Below are 21,845 nucleotides of genomic sequence, written 5' to 3' on the forward strand. Positions count from 1 at the left end.
CATTTAAGGAAAGAAATCTGGCACCGGACAGTGTCCAGTGTGCACCGGACTGTCCGGTGCGCCAGTCGACAGAAGGCAAGATCAGCCTTCCAAGATTGCTCTCAACGGCTCCTAGCTGCCTTGGGGCTATAAAAGGGACCCCTAGGCGCATGGAAAAAAACCACGCATCCTTTGAGCATTATTGATCACTCACACTTCATTCGTGCGCACTTGTTCGACATTCTAGTGATTTGAGCTCCGTTCTAGTGTGCTAGTCTCTTGAGCTCAAGTCTGGGTTTTGTGTGTGCGTATTCGCTGTGATCTTTGTGTCGTGTGTGAGTTGCTAATCCCTCCCTTGCTCCGTGATTCTTTGTGAACATTTTTTTGTAAGGGCGAGAGGCTCCAAGCTGTGGAGATTCCTCGCAAGCGGGATTAAGAAAAGCAAAGCAACACCGTGGTATTCAAGTTGGTCTTTGGACCGCTTGAGAGGGGTTGATTGCAACCCTCGTCCGTTGGGACGCCACAACGTGGAGTAGGCAAGCGTTGGTCTTGGCTGAACCACGGGATAACCACTGTGCCTTCTCTGTGATTGATATCTCTTGGTTATTGTGTTGTGTTGAGATCCTTCTCTAGCCACTTGGCAAATTACTGTGCTAACAATTAACCAAGTTTTGTGGCTTAAGTTTTTGAAGTTCTACAGGATCACCTATTCACCCCCCCTCTAGGTGCTCTCATACTCCCCGTTGAGGAGGCCACAAAGGTCGGGTCTCTTTCAACCCTTCCCTCTCTCAAACGGTCCCTCGGACCGAGTGAGCTTCTCTTTCTCAAATCACTTGGGAATCAAACTTCCCGCAAGGACCACCACACGATTGGTGTCTCTTGCCTCAATTACAAGTGAGTGTTTGATCACAAGAAAGAATGCCAAAGAAAAAGAAGCGATCCAAGCGCAAGAGCTCAAATGAACACTACAAATCACTCTCTCAAGTCACTAAGGCTTTGTGTGGAGTTGGGAGAGGATTTGATCTCTTTTGGTGTGCTTTGCAATGAATGCTAGCTCTTGTATAGTGGTTGGAAGCTGGAAAACTTGGATGCAATGAATGGTGGGTGGTTGGGGGTATTTATAGCCCCAACCACCAAACTAGCCGTTTGGTGAGGCTGTCTGTTCGATGGCGCACCGGACAGTCCGGTGCACACCGGACATGTCCGGTGCGACAGCCACGTCACCAAAAACCGTTGGGGTCAACCGTTGGAGCTCTGTCTTCTGGGCCCGCCTGGATGTCTGGTGGCGCACCGGACATGCACCGTAGATTGTCCGGTGCGCCAGTATGGGCGTGCCTGACCTCTGCGCGCGCAGCGCGCGCATTTAATGCGTCGCAGGTAGCCGTTGGCGCCGAAATAGTCGTTGCCCTGCTGTTACACCGGACAGTCCGGTGTACACCGGACAGTCCGATGAATTATAGCGGAGCAGCTTCAATAAATTCCCGAGGCTGGCGAGTTCCGGAGGCCGCTCTTCCTTGGAGCACCGGACATGTCCGGTGTACACCGGACAGTCCGGTGAATTATAGCGGAGTCGCCTCTGGAATTTCCCGAAGGTGAAGAGTTTGAAGTCGGAGTCCTCTGGTGCACCGGACATGTCCGGTGGCACACCGGACAGTCCGGTGCGCCAGACCAGAGGTGCCTTCGGTTGTCCCTTGCTCCTTTGTTTGAACCCAATACTTGGTCTTTTTATTGGCTAAGTGTGAACCTTTGGCACCTGTATAACTTATACACTAGAGCAAACTAGTTAGTCCAAATATTTGTGTTGGGCAATTCAACCACCAAAATTAATTAGGGACTAGGTGTAAGCCTAATTCCCTTTCATTTTCCTTTATAGCTAATCATGCATGGGTGCGGGCCAATAGGCTGGGTTTATGGGGGCAGACCCCACCGGGTTGGCGTACCCGTATGCACTACCTAGTTACAAAAGGGAAAAACTTCGACCCCTCAGACCTGCTCTATAGATAAAACTTTTAGAGATATTTCGACACTGGGGGAGGCATTCCTTCGGTCGTAGCTAGACAGTTGCCCTTGGGTCGGGGTACTCCCATTACCATGAAGGGTCCTTCCCAGCTGGGGGAGTGTTACATAGCCCTAATTTGGTCTGGTACTCTCGTAAGATTAGGTCCCGACCCTGGGTTCCTATCTGCATTTGACGAAGGAGGCCCCGCCTTTGGCTGTGGTCCCTCCTGGATGAACCTGTCAGAAAGTTGGACCCGTGGGGAATCCAGATGGGTTTCCGGAGGAAGGCAGGCTTCAGCTCCATAGGCCGGGGGACATGGGGTCTCGTCGGTGGTCCGCCTAGTCATCGCCATCGGAGTGGGAGTCTTTTGCGAAGACGTCCTTCAGGTCTCGTTCGGGTGACTGATACCCGAGGTACTGTTCAGCCGCAGCCACCTCGCCGTCGTCGACCTTTTCTTTGCCAGGACGACGGCGAGGTGGGGAGCCGTCTCTGGAAGACTGCTCACGTCGCTCGCTGGCGCGTTTCGCGAGATCAATGATCTCGCGACACTCCGTAGCGCTGTGGCGACCGTTGGGATGTACAGGGCACGAGCCGCCGTTACCCCTTTGTGGCCGTGGGCATTTGTTGCGGTCGCCCCGGCCCCCGGTCGCAGCTGCGACAACCAGCGCGGTAGACTGTGGCTTCTCATAGCCACGACCCTTCTTTTTTTCTGCCGTCCCGGGGAATGGCACCTGAACCACCCGTCTGGGTGGTCCCAGTTTGTGGGGTCGAGTGCCATGCCCGGCCTTCAGCAGCTCTGGCACACTTGTTCGCCAGGGCGAAGAGCGTGGGGACAGTCTCCACATCATGTGTGGCCAGTTTCTCCAACATTTTCTTATCACGTACCCCCTGTCGGAAGGCCGTGATGATGGAGCATCAGAAATACGAGGTATCGTACCTCGCACCTTGGTGAAGCGGGAGATGAACTTCCGGAGGGTCTCCCCTGGCTCCTGCCTCACTGCATGGAGGTGGCCCTCCACACCGTGCTGCTGATAAGCACTGGCGAAGTTCGCCACGAACCGCGCACAGAGCTCTTCCCAGGAGTAGATTGATCCTGGGGCGAGGTTCATGAGCCAAGTCCGGGCAGGTCCAGACAGGGCGACATGAAAATATGTCGCCATTACGGCGGTGTTTCCACCTGTTGACGTGATGGCGGTGACATATACTTGCAGGAACTCTGATGAGTTTGTTGTCCCATCGTATTTTTCTGGCAGGTGTGGCCGGAACTTGGGTGGCCATGACGCCGTGCGAAGATGGTCTGCGAGGGCGGTGCAACCCACGCTGGCCAAGGGGACACCTGTTTGGGACCGGGCGCCCACGGGTGTCTGCGGTGCCTCCGCAGCGAAATCTCGGTCGAGGTTGTGACCCTCAATGTTCTGACGGCGCTCACGCGCCCTTTCCAAAGAGACCCGGGCGTCTTCTCCTGTACGCCTACGGTTGAGCTCCGCACGAAGGTCGTCGGTCTATGCACCCCTTACGGAGGGCGAGCGCACAGATGCCGTCGCCTCGCATTGGCGCCGGGATGACCGAGGCCTTGACCTGGTCGAAGTAGAATGTGCCATGCCGAGCAGCCGGTCGACGTCGTCACACCACTGCTTCATGGCCCCTGGTGATGCCGTGGAGCTAGGGGGTGGCGTAGCAACTCTCTGGCCGCAGACAGCGCCGTAGGCGCTGCCCTTGACGGAGTCCGGGATGCCTACGCTGGCGTGTGCTACTGCACGGCGTGCATGGCAGCAGTCCCAGAGTCGGGGCGGTCGGGCACTCGTGGCGCGGAGGATGCAACCTCTTGCTCCATCACGAAATCCTCCGAAGTTTCGACGCGTGCTCCATGATCCGCACCATCATGCTGAGTGAGAAAACAAGACAAAACTTGAAGCCTGCCCCTACCTGGCGCGGCAAATGTCGGAGAGGAAATCTCCCTGGCCGGGTGGCGGATTGCACCCGCCCTAAATCCTAAAGAGAGGAGGGGCCTAAGCGTTTTGCTTGCTACGAGACTGGTGGATCAACACACGAGAGCACGCGAGGGTTTAGAGTGGTTCGGGCCGCCGGAGCATAATACCCTACTCCACTGTGTGATGTATTTCTTCGGAGCTTGTATGAACTTGTGAGTGTCTGCCTAAAGTTAGGTCTAAGTGACCTCCCCCTTGTAGTGTCGCGTGCCTCCCCTTTTATAGCTGAAGGAGGGCATGCACAAAGGGACTGGGCCCCGATATGTGAGCCCAGGGACAAAATGTACTTGAAGCTTCTAATGTTCGCTGCTGGGGCAATCTTCCCATGCCCTGACGCTAGAGATCTGCGTGTCCTTGGCGTGCTGGGGAAGCTTCTTGAAGAAGAGAAGATGAGTATAGCGCGCCGCTCGGCACGGGCGCACTGTTTGCCAGCATACCCAGCAGGCGCGCCGCCTGCTGGATGACCTTGACGCCGCCTGCCAGCAGATGGGACAGGACACATTAAATGCTGAGAGGGCACGTCGCCCGTCAGTGTAGTGGCAGGCGGCGCGTCTTTTCCTCAATAAATGCAGGGGCTGCACGACTTCGGCCCGGTGGCTTATGTCATGGGCCACAAGCAGTGGGTCTCCACCTGAGCGGGAAGTGGAGGGCAAGGCCCGCACACGTGTCAGTACCAGACCCCTGCACACACCAGGGTCCTCCTCGTTTCGGGGCCCTATTGGAGTTCGGACCTACCCGGAGGCTCCGGACTTATATGTATATAGGGGTCCGGTGTCCTTCTTTGGGGGTCCGAACTTACTGAGATGTGGTGCCTCTCCTTGCCACATGGCACCCTTCGGACCGCCTCACCCGGTGGGGTCAGGCGTCGTCCTCCGCGTGGCTAGGAGACGTCGCATGGGTGCGGTGTCTTCATGCTCTAGGAGAGGGTACCCCTGATTTAGGGTACCGACACCTACTAACGAAGCAATCGACTTAAGTCGGCAGTGACTTAAGGGGGTGCAACATGCTCGCGACCACTCGATTCAGCATAAGCACGTTTGCGATTGCTCGTCTTAGGGCGATCTCTATGCCCCGCGAAATAGGAAGAAGTTTCAAAACCATCACACTGCACTTACTTCTGCAATCATAACGACTTTTGAATTCAAACAACAGAAAAATAATAACAGCGTTCAGTACCGAGAACATTTTCTAACAGAATATTCAAGCACATTGACCACATACACAATGTATTCAGTGTTTCTACTTAGTAATGTTTTTCTCAGGAGCAACTGATGAAGGGCGACTCGAAGAGTCAGGAACAGAGTTGACATCAGCAATTATGTCGTCAGGTACAATCACACCCGACCTTCTCATCAAGATCCGCCCCGCGCGAATGGCTTTGTCCATAGCCTTGTCGCGCTGAGCCTTCAAGGTGGTAGAAGTGTCTTTAGCAGCCTTAACAGCCAGCCGAGCAGTTTCTAGCTCCTGGACGACTAATCTTTTGGAAGCGCGCAGATCCTTGATGACAGAATCTTTGCTTGACACCAATTGCCTAACACGAATGAGTTCATCCTGGGACTCTTGCAGCTTGTAACGATGATTATCCAAGTCTGCCATGGTAAAGCGATGGCTCCTCTCCAAGATAGTCAAAGAATTGTTGGCATCGCGATACAACCTATCAAGGTTATCGCGAGAAGCTGCAAGAGCACGTTTTTCTTCCTGCAGACAAAAATCAGCTCTCAGATACCCAGTGGGCAGTAATAACACAGCAGAGAAAGTCAAAGTAAACTTACTTCGTTAGGCACCCTTTCAGAGTCAAGCTAAGCACTGAGAGAGGAATTCAATAAGTTGGCATCGTCTAAAGAAGCAGAAACTCGAGCCAGGTCCATCTGACCTTGAGAGTACTTCTCCTCGAGCTCAGAGTACCGCCGGACCATATCTAGCAAGAAATGGTTGAAGAAAGATATTCAGTAAAAAGTAGATTAATCACATAGCCAAAGAAGAAACAGAGGCACTAACCAGCATTTGTCATCTCCAACTCAGATACCCGTCGCTGAAGTAGCACTGGATTCCAATGCATCAGAGACAGAGCTCTTTCTAGGACAGAAGCACCCTGTGATATCAGCTGATCAGCCATCTCGTCAACCAAAGCCTGGTATTGAAAACAAGTGAGTGCAAAGACAATATTTCGCCCGAAGTATAGCCAGATCAGGAAAAACCAAGTTACCTAAAGATTGGAGAAGAATGAAGGAAGCCCCAAATCATGAGAAACCAGTTGGTGACTCGATGAGGGAATATCAGCCGAGGCAATCTGAAGAGCATCATAGGGGATCAACTCAACATCACCAGCAGGAATCAAAACTCTAGCATTGGGTATGCCGGTCTCTAAGGCGACCTCCTGACTTGAAGCATGTGCTGCTGCCATGTAATCAGAATGTGGAGGAGAAGACCCGACGTGGACATCCATGGAGGTATGAGAAGGGGAGCCCGCTCGGACACCCTCGGGGGCTGGGTCGCAGCCTGCATCGCCCATTGGAGCCGGATCACCACCGGCAGCACCCTCGGGGGCTGGGTTGTAGCTCGCGCTACCCACCCGAGCCGGATCATTGCCGGCAACACCCTCGGGGGCTGGGTAATCGCTGGCGCCATCCTTGGGGATCGGGTTCTCTGCAGCAGCCACCTCTATGGCTGAAGGATTCTCAGTCACCTCCATGGGAATGGAGCAACCTAGACCAGCTTCTTGACTCTGAAGACCACACTCCAAGGTCGACGAGGCACGAGACGCTGCTCGGGATAACTCTAACTCCACATCAGGAATGTCAATGCAAATGTCCATCATACCACCATCTGTTGGCTCGGACAGCAGATCTTCAGGAACCATATCCTCGAGAGCCTGGTCAAAATTTTCTATGGACAACTCTTGCAGACAAATGAGAGCAGACAAAGTTGGAGAAGGAATATCACTACTCCCCCCACTGACTAGGTAATGCCGACTATTTTTCCGAATTAAGGGGATTTCATCCTCTTCTTCCTCATCCTCGTCAACAATACGAACAACATACCCATTGGGGTCAGCGTCGGCCAGATTGCACCCATTGGGATCAGCATCATCAAGGTCACACCCATTGGGGTCAGTGTCAGCAGGGTCACACCCATTGGAATCAGCTCCTGTAAAAAGTTCCACTAGCACTTCTTCAGCAGCAGGAGCAGAAGGGCCGACATCCTGATTCAGTCATGACACTCGTCGAAGCCTCCTCCTTTTCTTCTTCTTCCCCTCGGCAGGAGCAGTTGGATGACTGGCCGGGCGAAGGCGCTTTGGGCGAGCACCATCAGATTTTTGAGCAGTCAAGGTCTTTTCAGGCTCGGGGACAGTTGCAATAGCTATGGTTTCAGCAGGGACGAAATTAGATGAATCCTCAGCCAACATGTCCGGCATAGCACTTATCTCTGCATCACTCGGGTTTATAGGCATCTCAAAGTGAACTTGCCTTTCATCATTGGGGAGATCACCAAGTGAAGCAACCAGAGCCTCGACTTCTTCGGGGGAGGGTCGCATTCTAAGACCCAGGCCACTATCGCTAGCAGGAGGATTGGACACAAAACTGAAAAAAAAGTCTTGGAAGGTGGCAGATTCCAGGCAGAATATGCAACAGGAGCACCAATATTTGACACTTTGCCTCTAAGAATCATCTCCAGTTGGCTCACCAAATCCATAGCAGGAATCATCTTGTTGGTAACCCGGGTAGAATCAGTGACACCACTATACAAATAAGCCGAGTATGCTCTATCCTTCAATGGCTGAATATTCTTGAAAACAAAGTCTGCAACTACCGCTTCAGCAGTCAGACCTCTCTCCTTCAACAAGCCAATTTCAGCAAGCAGAACCCTGGCTTCGGTTATCTCCAAGTCTGTGGGGGATTCAGTCCAACTTGGAGCACGAACATCCGGCTGTCTCCCCGACCGAGGGGGGAGGGACTTGCCATGATTCTCTACAATAAACCACTCCAAGCGCCATCCTTTGATGCTGTCCTTGAGTGGGATGTCGAGGTACTCTGTCTTCCTCCCACGGCGCATCTCCAAACTCGCACCACCCACGAGCTGGTGCTGCCCCCGGCCATTCCAGGCCGACAATGATATAAGTACTTTCACAAGCCAAAATGAGGCAGACTTCCAAGATAGGCTTCACACAAGTGAACAAAAACAGAAACTTGCAGAATAGAGTTGGGATTCAGATGAGTCAGATTCAGATGATAGAAATCAAGGAGACCGTGAAAGAAAGGAGAAATAGGAAGAGCAAGGCCGCGGATGAGAAAAGGAATGTAAATAACGGACTCGTGGGTATCCTCAGTCGGGACAGTAACCCCACGACAGATCCGCCCAGAGCAAAGCTCCTTTGGGGAAGAACTCCGACAGAAACAAGATGGAGAAGGTCCGACTCGGAAACAACAGACATGTGATTACCTGTGAAAGGCAATTGACTGTTGGGATCGATGGGAGGAATAATCGCAGCGGCGGAATTCTAGCTCTTTCGCTTGGGCGCCATCTCAATCTCGTCGGCGAACTGAGCGGAAGCGAGATCAAAGGGAAACAGAGGAGGTCTAGAAGCGGAAAGTAAGGCTAGGGCTCAGAAAGAAGAGGCATGCGACGACATGGACAAATGGGGTTTTCCCGGGCCAAGCACCGATTCTAAAAGTGCCCAGTCATCACTCAGCTGTTACTTCTAAAATGCCGACGTGGCTCGATATAACTCAGCTGTTATTTCTAAAACGCTGACGTCACCGGTCTTCACTCGGCTGTTACTTCTAAAACGCCGACGTGGCTCGATATAACTCAGCTGTTATTTCTAAAACGCTGACGTCACTAGTCTTCACTCGGCTGTTATTTCTAAACACGTCGACATGGCTCAGTATAACTCGACCGTTACTTCTAAAACGCCGACGTCACCCGTAATCACTCGGCTGTTATATCTAAAACGCCGAGGTGGCTCAAAAGGACTCGGTTACTCTAAACACAAATACAGTCGATCAGCTAATTGCAAAAGAAACAGTGGAAAAGCAAGAAACACACACAAAACGAGGAGAAGTCTTCTTCATTATATAAGGAGAGGAAGTGTTTTCACAAACTTAAAAACCAACTCATTATGAGTTGATCTTCTTCCCACTGTTCAGTACATTACACTAATACATTACATTTCATTATACTATACTACTAACTACTACTACATTATTCTACTAATACTACTTCTACTACCATACTAACATCTAAGCCAGTGGTTCCTAGCCACTGGCCTTGCCGCTGCCGCTGCCGCCCTTGTCGTTGCCGCTGCCGCCGTCGCCCTTGTCGTTGCCCTTGCTGCCATCGTCACTGCCATCACCGTCGCCGCCGTCACCCTCGCCGCCGTCGTCACCGTCGCTCCCCTCCTCGGACGATTCAGAGGAGCCCCCCTCGTCCGAGGAGACCTCCGACTCATCCGAGCCCTCGAGCCCAGCGCGCTCGACGGCCCGAATGTAGGTCCACACTTCTGCAGTAATCCCCTGGGAATCGTCTGAGTCGTCAGACAATGCCGGGGGAGAGGCATGGACCGGCGATCCCTCGGATTTGGAGGAGAACTCCTCCTCCGAGTACTCGGAATCGCCAAAGTCCTCCGAAGGAGGAGTCGGCTCGCGCTTCCGCTTGTCGCCGGAATGGTGCGAGGAGCTTCCGCCTTTCTTGCTCTTGCCCATGGTGGAGTAGAAGAGAAGAGAGCAAGCAGCAAGCGGCAGAGAGATGTGTGAAGACACCAGTGAAACAAGCGCTCTACTTATAGAAGAAGAAGGCAACCGCTCATCTCCTACCACAATCACTGAACAGTCGCAAATATTTAATAAGCAATTCAAATCGTCTGCAAACAAGTCAGGTGGCTGGCGCCGTTTCACGTAACACGACACCCATTGGGACTCAAGTCAACTGCTTGGACGATATGATTACACCCGCGGTCACGTCAAGTTACTACTCAGGGGCAGTTTGCTAAACGCTCAGCGCACCAAGCCGTCCCTTGCCCACACCCATTGGGGGGGACGTCCAGGAATTTTCAATAGATTTTCCCAAGTAGTCACATCCATACAGTATACGCAATGAATACCTCAAGACAGAAGGAAGATATCGACGGAGATAAGAGGAAAGCCAAATATAGCCGATGAGGTACAAGTCTAATCAACAGAAGCACTGAAGCACGGAGTGATATGAAGACTAGCCAAGAGCCATCTACCGAACGTCCAATCTGTCGCAGATCAAATAAATTTCAAACCTAACAAGATATAGGCAGATCGCGTGCTCGATCTCAAAGGCAAAACTGTATGCTGACCTCTAAAGCATAAAGTTGATGATATAATGTTGTTTTCTAAGGCATTCGACGAAGAAGAAAGGATGATTTCTAAAAACAGCATGAGATGAAGACCTTCGAGTGGATTATTTTCAGTAATCCACTCGAAGCTCGGGGGCTACACCCATTGGGTGCACCTCCGGTGCACCCAATGAATCATCAACCCCAAAAGACAGAATGCTGATTTCTAAAGCATGAGATGAAAATAAAACAATGCTGACTTCTAAAGCATGAGTTCTGAAAATACTTGAGACGAAGACCTTCGAGTGGGTTATTTTCAGTAATCCACTCGAAGCTCGGGGGCTACACCCATTGGGTGCACCTTCGATCCTGAATTCCAGAAAGCAGAATGCCGACCTCTAAAGCATAAACCTGAGACAGAGCACCGATTTCTGAGGAACAAAGCAAAGGCTGATGAATAATGACAGAAGAAAACAACAGAAGATCGTTTCTACCGAGTCACTCAGAATTCAGAAACAATGGCTCGGCGGACCTATTTTCAAGGAATTCCTTATCAAAATCAAAAAACCGCAAGCTGGACCTAGGATCTTCGGGCCGATTATTTCAAAATCAACCCAAAGATCGGGGGCTTGTGGGGGACAGATATCCCCTGGGTCCACTGGAAGGCTAAAAAACCTCACGAAAGGCCTTGGGCCCAATAATTCGCGAGGTCATTCCTTCGGGGGCCTAGGGAGGGACGCCTAGTGAAGCGGAGTGACACAAGATTGGATCAACGCAAGCCTAGACGACCCGATGAATTTGGGCAACCGCAACAGTGACCTGACCTTTCCGCGCAGTGTTCTCATACATCGGAACCGAACGGAGATAGGTCGGCAAAATTATAGGAAGATAAGCTCAGTCGGTTCACTATTACTTAGGCTCACACTGTTATCATATCCACATGTAACGCCCCACGGTCAAGTATATAAGGCCTAGGGGGCATCCCCTCAAAAGATATCTCACCACTTAACCATCCACTCAGTTCTCTAACATCCTCGATAGTAGAGAACCTCCCTGTAACCCACCACTCAAAGTATTCACGCCAGGACGTAGGGTATTACACATCTCAAAGCGGCCCGAACCTGTACAAAATTGTCAACTGTCTCTCGTGCATCTAGCGCGAACCATCGAGCTACAGTCGGTAACACCGTCCTACTCTAAAAAGCACCTCGAGGGGCAACCCTGGGTGCGCGGTCGGACCAAAAACACCGACAGTATCGGCCCTCCAGAGCGGTCGCGAAGGATTGATTCAATACTGCAGTCGTTCAACTGCGTAGAAGGAGAATCGAAGCTTGTCGCGTAAAACAGTTTGGCTATTCCAAGGTCCTATCGGCGATTCGGCGTGGTGGAGAGTCGATGCAGATCGGATCCGCAACAACATCGAGGTAGAGCGTGCTGATAACATGTCGAGAACTACGTTACCATGGATCACCAGATCTGCTCCCTTCCCTCCCGTCAGTAGTACAATTGCGAGAAGATGTGGAAGACCTGTCTATCTTGCCCAGAAGCACGACAGAGAAACACACGAGACACGAAATGTAGGTTTAGGTCCTCTGGCCTCTTTCTATCCTGTATCTCATATGTGGGTATAGGTTCTATATATAAAGACGTGCTACCACTCACGAACATATTCGATATTTACCAACGTAACCCTTGATTAGGGTTTCTCAACAGTTTTAAGCCAATAACCGTGTTTTGGGGCCTAATTTTTTTTAATAATAAGAAGATCACTCGCTGATTAGGACCGAAAGATTTCTGTCAACCCTATATTTTTTCCTAAAAAGTTGCCCCTTTTTTTAAAACAGAAAAATGGACCGATTAGAGATAACCCATCCAGCTTTAGGCCCGTTGGCCAGCTAAACATATAGTTGGGCCGGCCCGTCAAGATAGCTGCGTCCCGCGCATCGGCGGCGGCGTGGCGGCTCTTTCCTCCTCTCGCGTGACGCGGGCGCGCGGCCGGCCGGCGAGCGCCGACCTCGCGGGGAAGAGCGCCTACGAGGTCCTCAGGGTTGGGGAGACTAGTTCCAGCGTCGAGATCAAGGCCTCCTTCCATCTCCTAGCCAAAGATACCCACCCAGACGTCGCCGCGACTGCTTGTTCTTGACGGTTCCTTCAGATCATCACCGCGTACGGAAATATAATTAGACTAAGCTGACAGGCCTTTTCTCCGTTCCTGTGCATTCTAAATTTTACCATGAACACACTGATTAGTGATTTTGAGTGAAACGATGACCAATTTTTTGAGTTTGCATTATTGAGTGAAAAAAATTGCTCCTGCTCTGATTAGCAGGCTTTTGTACGACAGATTCTACCAGATTCACAGTGAAGAGCTACGATGGCGACCTGCTGCGATCGCAGAGGCGTGTTGTGCAGAAACACCCCAGTTCATCTCAGTTGGTATACCCAAGTGATTCAGGCTCAGGCATTGTGGTACCTCGAGAGAGCAATATCGTTGAATGGTTGAAATGGTACAGGCTTACCATTGACGACATAGCTACCAAGAGGGTTGCCACTGGCTCTGGTTATTTTGATAGGCTCAAAAGCGAACTGTTCACAGCAATCCATGCTCCATACTATGGAACTGATGTCGACTCCATGGATGTCCTTCCTGATTGCTTTGAAGCTGAGGAGAGGTCCGTGTATGAAACCTCTGAGCTATCACACCTTGTATTAGGCTGGTATCTATTTGGTATTGTTAGTGTAGCTGATAGTGTCAAAGAGCTATCAGATGTTTGTCGTGAAAAAACTGGCGCTCTCTGGTTTTAGATCTTCTGAATTTACTCCAAATGTTTCTATAAATGTGAATAAGGATTCAATATCTATGAATCCTGTTGATATGAACATGCAAGAGATGCGGTATGAAAATGATATTCCTGCAAAAGATGCAAAATGCCTTCAAGGACATTTAGTTGCGGATATTTGGGAAATTAGTTGTTACTGTGACTAGGAGCCCCAAATGTGATTGCATTAACAATTCGGATGCAAAAGATCACATTCACTTGTTTCTTGTTCCAAACACATATCTATTTTATTTGACGCAAGGAAATCTTCTCCTAGGCACAATTACTGGGCTAGCCACCACCAGTGAGGAAGGATGTTGCTGTGTCTATGATGTTGAGAGGCCCACGGAGGGGCTGCAGCAGCAGCCGTGGGCCTTCCAAGGGGATTAGATAAGAATACTTAGAGATAATATTAAAAGATTAGTTGAGATTATGTAGGAGATTAGTTGAGATTATCTAAGAATGTTATCAATTAATAGTTGTTGAGAGTTTCTAGAAGAGTTTTAAGGAGATAAGGATCTCTGGCTATATAGGGGCGACCAACTGGCCTATTTATGTAATCAATGGATGAGAAATAAAGTAGACAAAAATTAGAAGGGAGAAACCGTAAAGCCCAAAATTTTGTATCAGAGAAAAAATAATAAATAAATAAACATATTTATGTTAAGTATTTTGGGAATTTTTGAAACCTTTAGAGATTAATTAGTTCCTTTCCCTTTTCATATTCAATTAACAATATCAAATTAGTCAAGTAACCAATAAATAAAGAAATGTACATCTCATGCTGATATAATTGTGTGATGCATTTTATTTGAATAAAGGCATCATAACTTAAATTTGACCTTAAATTGTAAATGGAAATATAAAACAGAAAATAAGTAAAAAAAGGGGCATAATAATAAATTCATTATTTCTCCCATGATTGAATAATAGGGAGAAAATAAATATTTTTTTTTGCAAATAGTAGTATTTATATTTACATTAGAATTATGTTGGATATTGGAAATCTAAAATTTAAAACAAAGATTTGAAATTGACTTGAACATTCCAATTTGGAAGAGAAAGGAAATAGAAAAGAAAAGAAAATGAAAAAAAACATAAACCTATACCTAGGCCAATTCCATCTCGGCCCACCTTTGGTTCCACCCGCGCCATCCCACCACCTTGCTGACGGTGTGGGGCCTGCTGCCAGCGCTTCACTCATCCGGCTGATACCCTCGTAGGCGGGACCACCTGGTCGGCCCTCTCACCATACACCGCTGGCGTGTGGGCCATGTGGGCAACCAAACTACGTCGCTAGCCTCCTCATTTCTTGCCTCACCTCTAACACTGCCTCGTGGGCCCCGTCGACAAAGTTATCCCCTTCCCCTGGTTCTGCGCGTGCCTCTGCCATGGGACCCCACCGGCCTAGTTCTTCCCCTGCATTCGGTGCACGACCTATGGTTTACGGGGGCGCGGAGGCTGCGATACTTATACCCGAGGGCTCGAGGTGAGGCTAGACAGCAATCCCGGGATCCACGGGCTGTTGCACGGCTGCCAGATTTTGTTAGCTGAGCGCGGGATGCAGAGAGGAGAGGGGTAGAATTTGTCGCATCCGTTTTCTTAGTAATCTCGAGGATGAGATTATTTTAAAGGGATAGAATTTGTAACACCTGAAATTCTGTTTCAGGATTTAAAAAAAATCAATGAATAAGACAATAAAAGAGGCTATTAATAATATTTTTAAAGCTAAATCTCCTGAAGCAAAAAGGGTTTTTTTCTTTATAAAGAGCTCACAAAAGTGTACATACATGATTTTAGTTAATCTTTATTTTTACATATATTATATATTCACTGATTTATAATTACGTTTTTAAAAAGGGGATCAAGTCAAATCATATCCTTATGGGAACAATATAATATGAATATTAAATTTCTCCAAAACAAACTATTTATGCGTGAATTGCATAGCTAGAAGCATTTGCTCGAATATGATAATAAATAAATATATTAGTAAAATATTGTTGCATTCATGCTGAAGTTTTGCTTGAGCATTTTCTTGGAAACTCAAACTTGAATTTAATTCGAATTTGAAACACAAACTTGAGTTTGGAATATGAAATTAGAAAGAAAAAAAGAAAAAAAGAGGAAACTCGCTTGGGCCTCCTCCTCCTCCACTCAGCCCAACTTGTGAATTCCCTTCACCCATCGGCCCATCAGTCCCCCCGTGTTGCTTGTGCTGTGCCTGGCGCTGACGCCGGGCCCCCACCGACCAGTCACACGGATTACGCCAACTCTTCTCCCTCGGCGCCGACGGGTGAGACCACCCCGTCAACTGCGCTCACCCGTGCGTATCTCCCTCTGTTGCTGACTGGTGGGCCCCCTCGGCAGTCAGTTCTTCTTCCCATCGAGCGCAACTCAAACAGAATCCTAACCAAATCTGATTCCACGCCGCGTGTGTCGGGATCTGCCACCAACCCCGTCGTTATCTGGTCCATAGCCATGGCTATATAGGCGAGAACTGAGGATCAATCGCTGGCAAGAAAAGAGATAGAGAGAGTTGGATCCGTCGTCCAAACTCCGGCTAACCAGCATCTGGCCCTCGGGATAGGTCCACGCGTATTCTGGGCCTTGCCAAGCTCTGGGATGGTCGTGGGGTGGCGCGCGCGCTCGCCGTCGAGTAGGCCTCCCTGTGGAGCCACATCTCGCCATGGGGGAAGTTATCCACTGCTCCACCGTCGGTAAAAATACTCCTAGAACTATTCTTGGTCATGTCCGCTTCGCGTTGTGCTACTCCGATTGGAGTTCGGGCATCGGGGTTCTGGTTTCGCGTGCGCCGGTGAGCTGTCGGGGCAGATCTGTTCTTGCACCGACATGTCTTGCGGTCGGGAGCTAGAAGATGTGTGGAGTCCATCGATCTGGTGATCAACGGTAGCTATTGGGGGGGGGGGGGGGGGGGGTGAAGTAGCTCGGCCACTAACCGTAGATCTCGACAGGAATGGTTGCAATTAGATTATGAATACCGTTTCGTGCGATGTGATCCATGCCATTGATCTTTGATCTAGCGATTACGAGTGCATAACAATTCAGTATTGGGTTTGGACCGGTGGATTGCGATCCGAGTGTTGCCGTGGTGTCCTGACTCTGATCTAGTCTGGGACGTTTAATTTAGATTCTACGGCTTAGCTCGATCTGTACCTCTTCGTCGTGGCAAAATTCATAAAGATTCCCTAGAGTTTTAGGAAATTAACCCGCCATCCTTTCTAGTTCGAAGACAACTGATACCAAGTACAAATTTTAGCGCATTAACCCCCTGGGTTATGGATAATTGGTACCCGCGGTCCAAAAGTCGTATAAATGTAAAAATAAATAGAGAAATCTGTTTTTAGTATAAAACCAAATATAAGAAGCATGGATAATTCATATTTGGATCATGTTAACTCCGATTTAATCCGTTTAAATTGCGTTGGTTCCGGAATGAAATTACCTACTCCATCACAACGTTATCTTTATCATATCATACATTTTTATAATTAAATATTTATTTAACATGTATGTAGTAGATTAACCATACTAATCAAAGTTAAATATGCCCATAATTATGAACTGACCAAGATATAATCTCTAATCCGATTGTAACTTGGGTTAAAAATGAAAATGATTATTTATTTGTAATATTTTCTCACATGATTTATATTAATCAACATAGAATATAATTTAATTGATTAATCACCTAAAACTTCATAAAACCATATCTTTTCAACTGTAACTCCGAATTTAGTGGTTCTCGAATCCACGATCTCGTAGCATCGCGTAGAAGATTCTTACGCTGTTTGTTCTCATGATTGGTGTATTGTTATTTTTATGTACTCTTTGTCTATTTGTATGTTTTGCTACGAGTAGCGATGAGGTCACGGGAATCTGAAGACTAACTTGGTACCTGGAATCTCGAGTCTAAGACAAGTTGTGCCCTTAATCACTTTTCTTTACCTAATAATGTTCATGTTAATCATTGTGACATGCTCATGTTAATTTGATGGGACCCAATAGGTTTCCCTAGCATTTTATCCCCTACCTTGCAAACAAAAGCACTATTGGGTAGTTTTGCTATTGCTCTACCTGGTTTTGGGAAATTAATGTTACATTATGATCATGTTCTAGTTATACTGTTGTTTTAATTATTTTTCATGATAAGATTATTATGTTAATTGGAACATGGAGCGACCACCCGGGAAAACAGTGCTACCATAAGGGTGGTATGAGACGCCTTTGGCTAACTAATTAGGAAAGCTAGTGGAAGACTATCTTACCCGAAAGGGGCAAGGGCAGTAGGGGAGCTGTGTACAGGGAGGTTCTCGGGTCGATCATGCTGCAATGGCTTTTCGGATGAGGAATTCCTATATTGCCCTTCTCAGAAACCGTAGCGGGTTTTCGGAAGCTAGTGGAACTTTGTAAAGGCTTCGTAGTGGTACCCTGCCTCGTCTCCTCGGTAGAGATGAATGGGAAGTCGTGATCCCTTGTCAAATGGGTAACACGACTTGTGGGTAAAGATGCGCAACCTCTGTAGAGTGTAAAACTAGTATATCAGACGTGCTCAAGGTTATGAGCAGCTCGGACCCTCACATGAGTAATTTATGAAACTAAACTTAATTTGTCATTCGCATTGCATCATGGGTATTGTTATTAATTTTAATCTCTTACTTATTTGGATTGGTATCTACTTATACTTAGTAACTGCTAATAAAATTTTGACCAACTCTAAAAGCAATGCTCAGCTTTAACCATCTTCTTTGGTAAGCCTTACACTTCACATGAGCTCCCACCTTTGGTGTGTTCATGCACATTATTCCCCACAACTTGTTGAGCGATGAACATATGTGAGCTTACCCTCGCTGTACTCACATCCCCCCAGGTCAAGAACAGGTACCGCAGGATGATGCGCATGAAGGATGTTGTGATGAGTTCATGAGTGGTCTAGACCATCGTCTCCCAGTCAACTATGGTTGCTGGATCGATGTATTCGTATGATGTATTTATTTATTTATTTTGTATAGAACTCCTATAGTAAAGATGTGACATTCGTTTCTGTAGCATGAGCCATCATATGTGTGAGGCTTGATCCCAGCATACTTGGTGATTATTTTTACGCCCGGGTTTTGGTGCCCCTAGAACCCGGGTGTGACAATGTGCAAAACAATAAATATAATAAGCAAAAGCTAGCTGTTTCATAATCAAAGTTTTGAACCCTTAAACCTCTCCTTTCATGTTGGTAGCCCCATCTTAACCTTGACCATAGATTTGAGTAATAGTCATCCAGTGACTAATAAGTAAAGGTTAAATTGCTTTATTAAGTGAGATAGTAGTAGTATTATCTACATGAATAACTCCAAGAAAATGCTCACACTTGGGTGTCCTAGACTATCAACATAGCGCAAGCAAAGTGCTAGTTGTTCCTTATGAGATACATGACTAGACTCATCAGGTAGAACTGTATAACACTCTTCTTCAATTTCTTGAATGATATGTTTTCTAGTTTCTATAGCACACCATTGGATAATATCATTTTGTATGTCTAGAATAGTTAATGTGCAATTACTCAGAGCCTTCTTTAAAACATAATTGTCCACCTCTACATTATTTGTTGCAAGCCACTTCAAAACTTCATTGAAATTCCCTCTATTATCATTAGATTCTTCACTTTCATCATGCCAACGGAATGTCAATCCTTGCTGAAAAGAAACTTTAAGCATCTAATTGAATATGTCAACTTGATCTTATATAGACGGTGGTCCTCATTACCACCTTCACAATCTGTTCATCAATTGCCCCCTTGTCCCTTATTCACAAATGCGTTATATATTTCTTGTGCTGCATTGCAAACACTTGTAACACCACCCATATGTAAATCAACTGTATTATATCTATTCCAACCGTCATCAACAATCGCCGGTCACGATCTCCCTCTTGGTGTGATCTCCCGACATCACTTCGAGTTGTTAGACTCAAATGAAGAACCATCCTCTGATACTAATTGAAAGTAGCCTAGAGGGGGTGGTGAATAGGCGGAAACTGAAATTTACAAACTTTAAGCACAACTACAAGCTGGGGTTAGCGTTAGAAATAAAACCGAGTCCGAAAGAGAGGGTGAAAACAAATCAACCAAGAAATAAAGCGGATGATACGAGGATTTGTTTTACTGAGGTTCGGTTTCAAAGAACCTAGTCCCCGTTGAGGTGGTCACAAAGACCAGGTCTCTTTCAACCCTTTCCCTCTCTCAAACGGTCACCTAGACCGAGTGAGCTTTCTCCTTAATCAAACTGGGTCACTTAGACCCCTACAAGGACCACCACAACTTGGCGTCTCTTGCTTTGATTACAAATGTCTTGAGAACAAGAATGGAGGAAGAAAGCACGATTGCAAAAGACAAGCGACAAGAGCGACAAATAACACACGAATCACTTTCTCTCTCAAGTCACTAATCACTAATGACCACTTGTCTCAATTGTGGAACTTGGAGAGATTTGAAGCTTTGATTGTGTCTTGGAATGGATTGCTAGCTCTTGTATTGAATGCAAAGGATTGGAATGCTTGGGTGAAGTGAATGGAGGTGGTTGGGGTTGTATTTATAGCCCCCAACCACTTCCTAGCCGTTGCCCCCTTTCTGCCAACCGCGGACGGTCCACGCCCCTGGTCCGGACGGTCCGCCCCTGCACATCAACGACTACAATCGCAACGGTCAGCAGTAACGGCTATATCAACGGCTACTATGCATTAAATGCGTTGTCAGATATCAGATAAAGGCAGTCGCGGACGGTCCGGTCGTGCACCCCGGACGGTCTGTGAGGACGCTATAATTCATTTTACCGAACCCGTCACCTTCGGGTTTTTCGGTTCTGCGCCGACCGGACGGTCCGCGCCTGGTCTCGTACGGTACTTGCTTTTCCATCGGACGGTCCGTAGTGTAGACTTGCTTTTATGCAGTGTTCTTGTCCGAGGGTCACCTTGGTGTCGCGGACGGTCCGCTGTAAGGGCCCGGATAGTCCGCGCTTAGTCTGTTTTTCCAAAAAGCTTGTCCTGTCCGGAATAATCTACGGTATTCCGAACAGTTGATTTAGAATAGTTGTAGATGAACTTATGCACCTGTGGAATGATCACTAGACAAACTGGTTAGTCCACAAGGTTTGTGATGGTCGTCAAACACCAAAATCGATTATAGGAAATGTTGAGACTATTTCCCTTTCAATCTCCCCCTTTTTGGTGATTGATGCCAACACAAACCAAAGCAAATACAAAGTGTAGAAATGTTACTAGTTTGCATTTTGACAGATGTGCATAAGTTATTTTGAAATGAAAGCATTTCTAAGCTGATAAGTTTGATATGATAATTTTAACATTTTGGACCACATTTGCACCACTTGTTTTGTTTTTTGCAAATTCTTTTGAAAAATCTTTTCATAATCTTTTTGCAAATAGTCAAAGGTATATGAATAATATTTCGAGAAGCATTTTCAGATTCGAAATTTTCTCCCCCTATTTCAAATGCTTTTCCTTTGACTAAAACAAAACTCCCCCTGAATGAAATTCTCCTCTTAGTACTCAAGAGGGTTTTACCAATTGAAAGAAGACCAAATATTTTTGATACCAATTTGAAAAATACTAACCAATTGAAAAACCCTCTTTTAATTGAAAAATACTCTTTTAAATATTTCATCATAAGATATCAATTAAAAACAACTTCTTTTTAAACTTTGAAATTGGTGGTGGTGCGGTCCTTTTGCTTTGGGCTAATACTCTCTCCCCCTTTGGCATTAATCGCCAAAAACAGAGACATTGAGAGCCCTTCTTACTTTCTCCCCAATGGTACAAGTAAATATGAGTGAAGATTATACCAAAGTGGAGAGCGGTGCGGAGTGACGACGAATGGTAAATAATACCAATAAACTGGAGTGGAAGCCTGGTCTTCGCCGAAAACTCCATTTCCCTTTCAATCTATGACTTGGTAGAAATTTACTTAAAAACTTATTAGTCATAGGCATAAAAGGGATATGATCAAAGGTACATAAATGAGCTATGTATGCAAAGCATCAATCAAAGTTCCGAGAATCAAGAATGTTTAGCTCATTCCTAAGTTTGGTAAAGGTTTCCTCATCTAATGGGTTGGTAAATATATCAGCTAGTTGTTCTTTGGTGCTAACATAAGCAATCTCGATATCCCCCTTTGTTGGTGATCTCTCAAAAAGTGATACCAAATGGCTATGTGCTTAGTGCGGCTGTGTTCAACGGGATTATCCGCCATTCGGATTGCACTCTCATTGTCACATAGGAGAGGGACTTTGCTCAATTTGTAGCCATAGTCCCTAAGGGTTTGCCTCATCCAAAGCAATTGCGCACAACAATGGTTTTGCAATAGTTTTAGTAAAGAGTGTAGGATCGGCTTTGCTGACTTTGAAACCATTAGTGATAAGGAAATCTCTTAGGCATTCATACCATGCTCTTGGGGCTTGCTTGAGCCCATAAAGCGCCTTAGAGAGTTTATACACATGATTAGGGTACTCACTATCTTCAAAGCCGGGAGGTTTCTCAACATAGACCTCTTCCTTGATTGGTCCATTGAGGAAGGCACTTTTCATGTCCATTTGGTAAAGCTTAAAGCCATGGTAAGTAGCATAGGCAAGTAATATGCGAATTGACTCAAGCCTAGCTACGGGTGCATAGGTTTCACCGAAATCCAAACCTTCGACTTGTGAATATCCTTTGGCTACAAGTCGGGCTTTGTTCCT

The 21,845-nt window shown here is 47.2% G+C and overlaps 1 long non-coding RNA gene and 1 pseudogene across 1 annotated transcript; both read left to right on the forward strand.

Moving 5' to 3' along the window:
* The first annotated feature begins 3,270 nt into the window (after positions 1-3,270).
* On the forward strand, positions 3,271-13,476 carry LOC103645623 (uncharacterized; annotated as a pseudogene).
* A 1,837-nt stretch (positions 13,477-15,313) lies between these two features.
* LOC103644039 (uncharacterized) lies at positions 15,314-18,317 on the forward strand. The gene is made up of 2 exons (XR_561444.4): positions 15,314-15,806; positions 17,978-18,317. It is a non-coding gene; the product is annotated as an uncharacterized lncRNA (long non-coding RNA).
* Positions 18,318-21,845: the final 3,528 nt, after the last annotated feature.

Source organism: Zea mays, chromosome 1 (assembly GCF_902167145.1).
Source record: "Zea mays cultivar B73 chromosome 1, Zm-B73-REFERENCE-NAM-5.0, whole genome shotgun sequence".
NCBI classification, from domain to species: Eukaryota; Viridiplantae; Streptophyta; class Magnoliopsida; order Poales; family Poaceae; genus Zea; species Zea mays.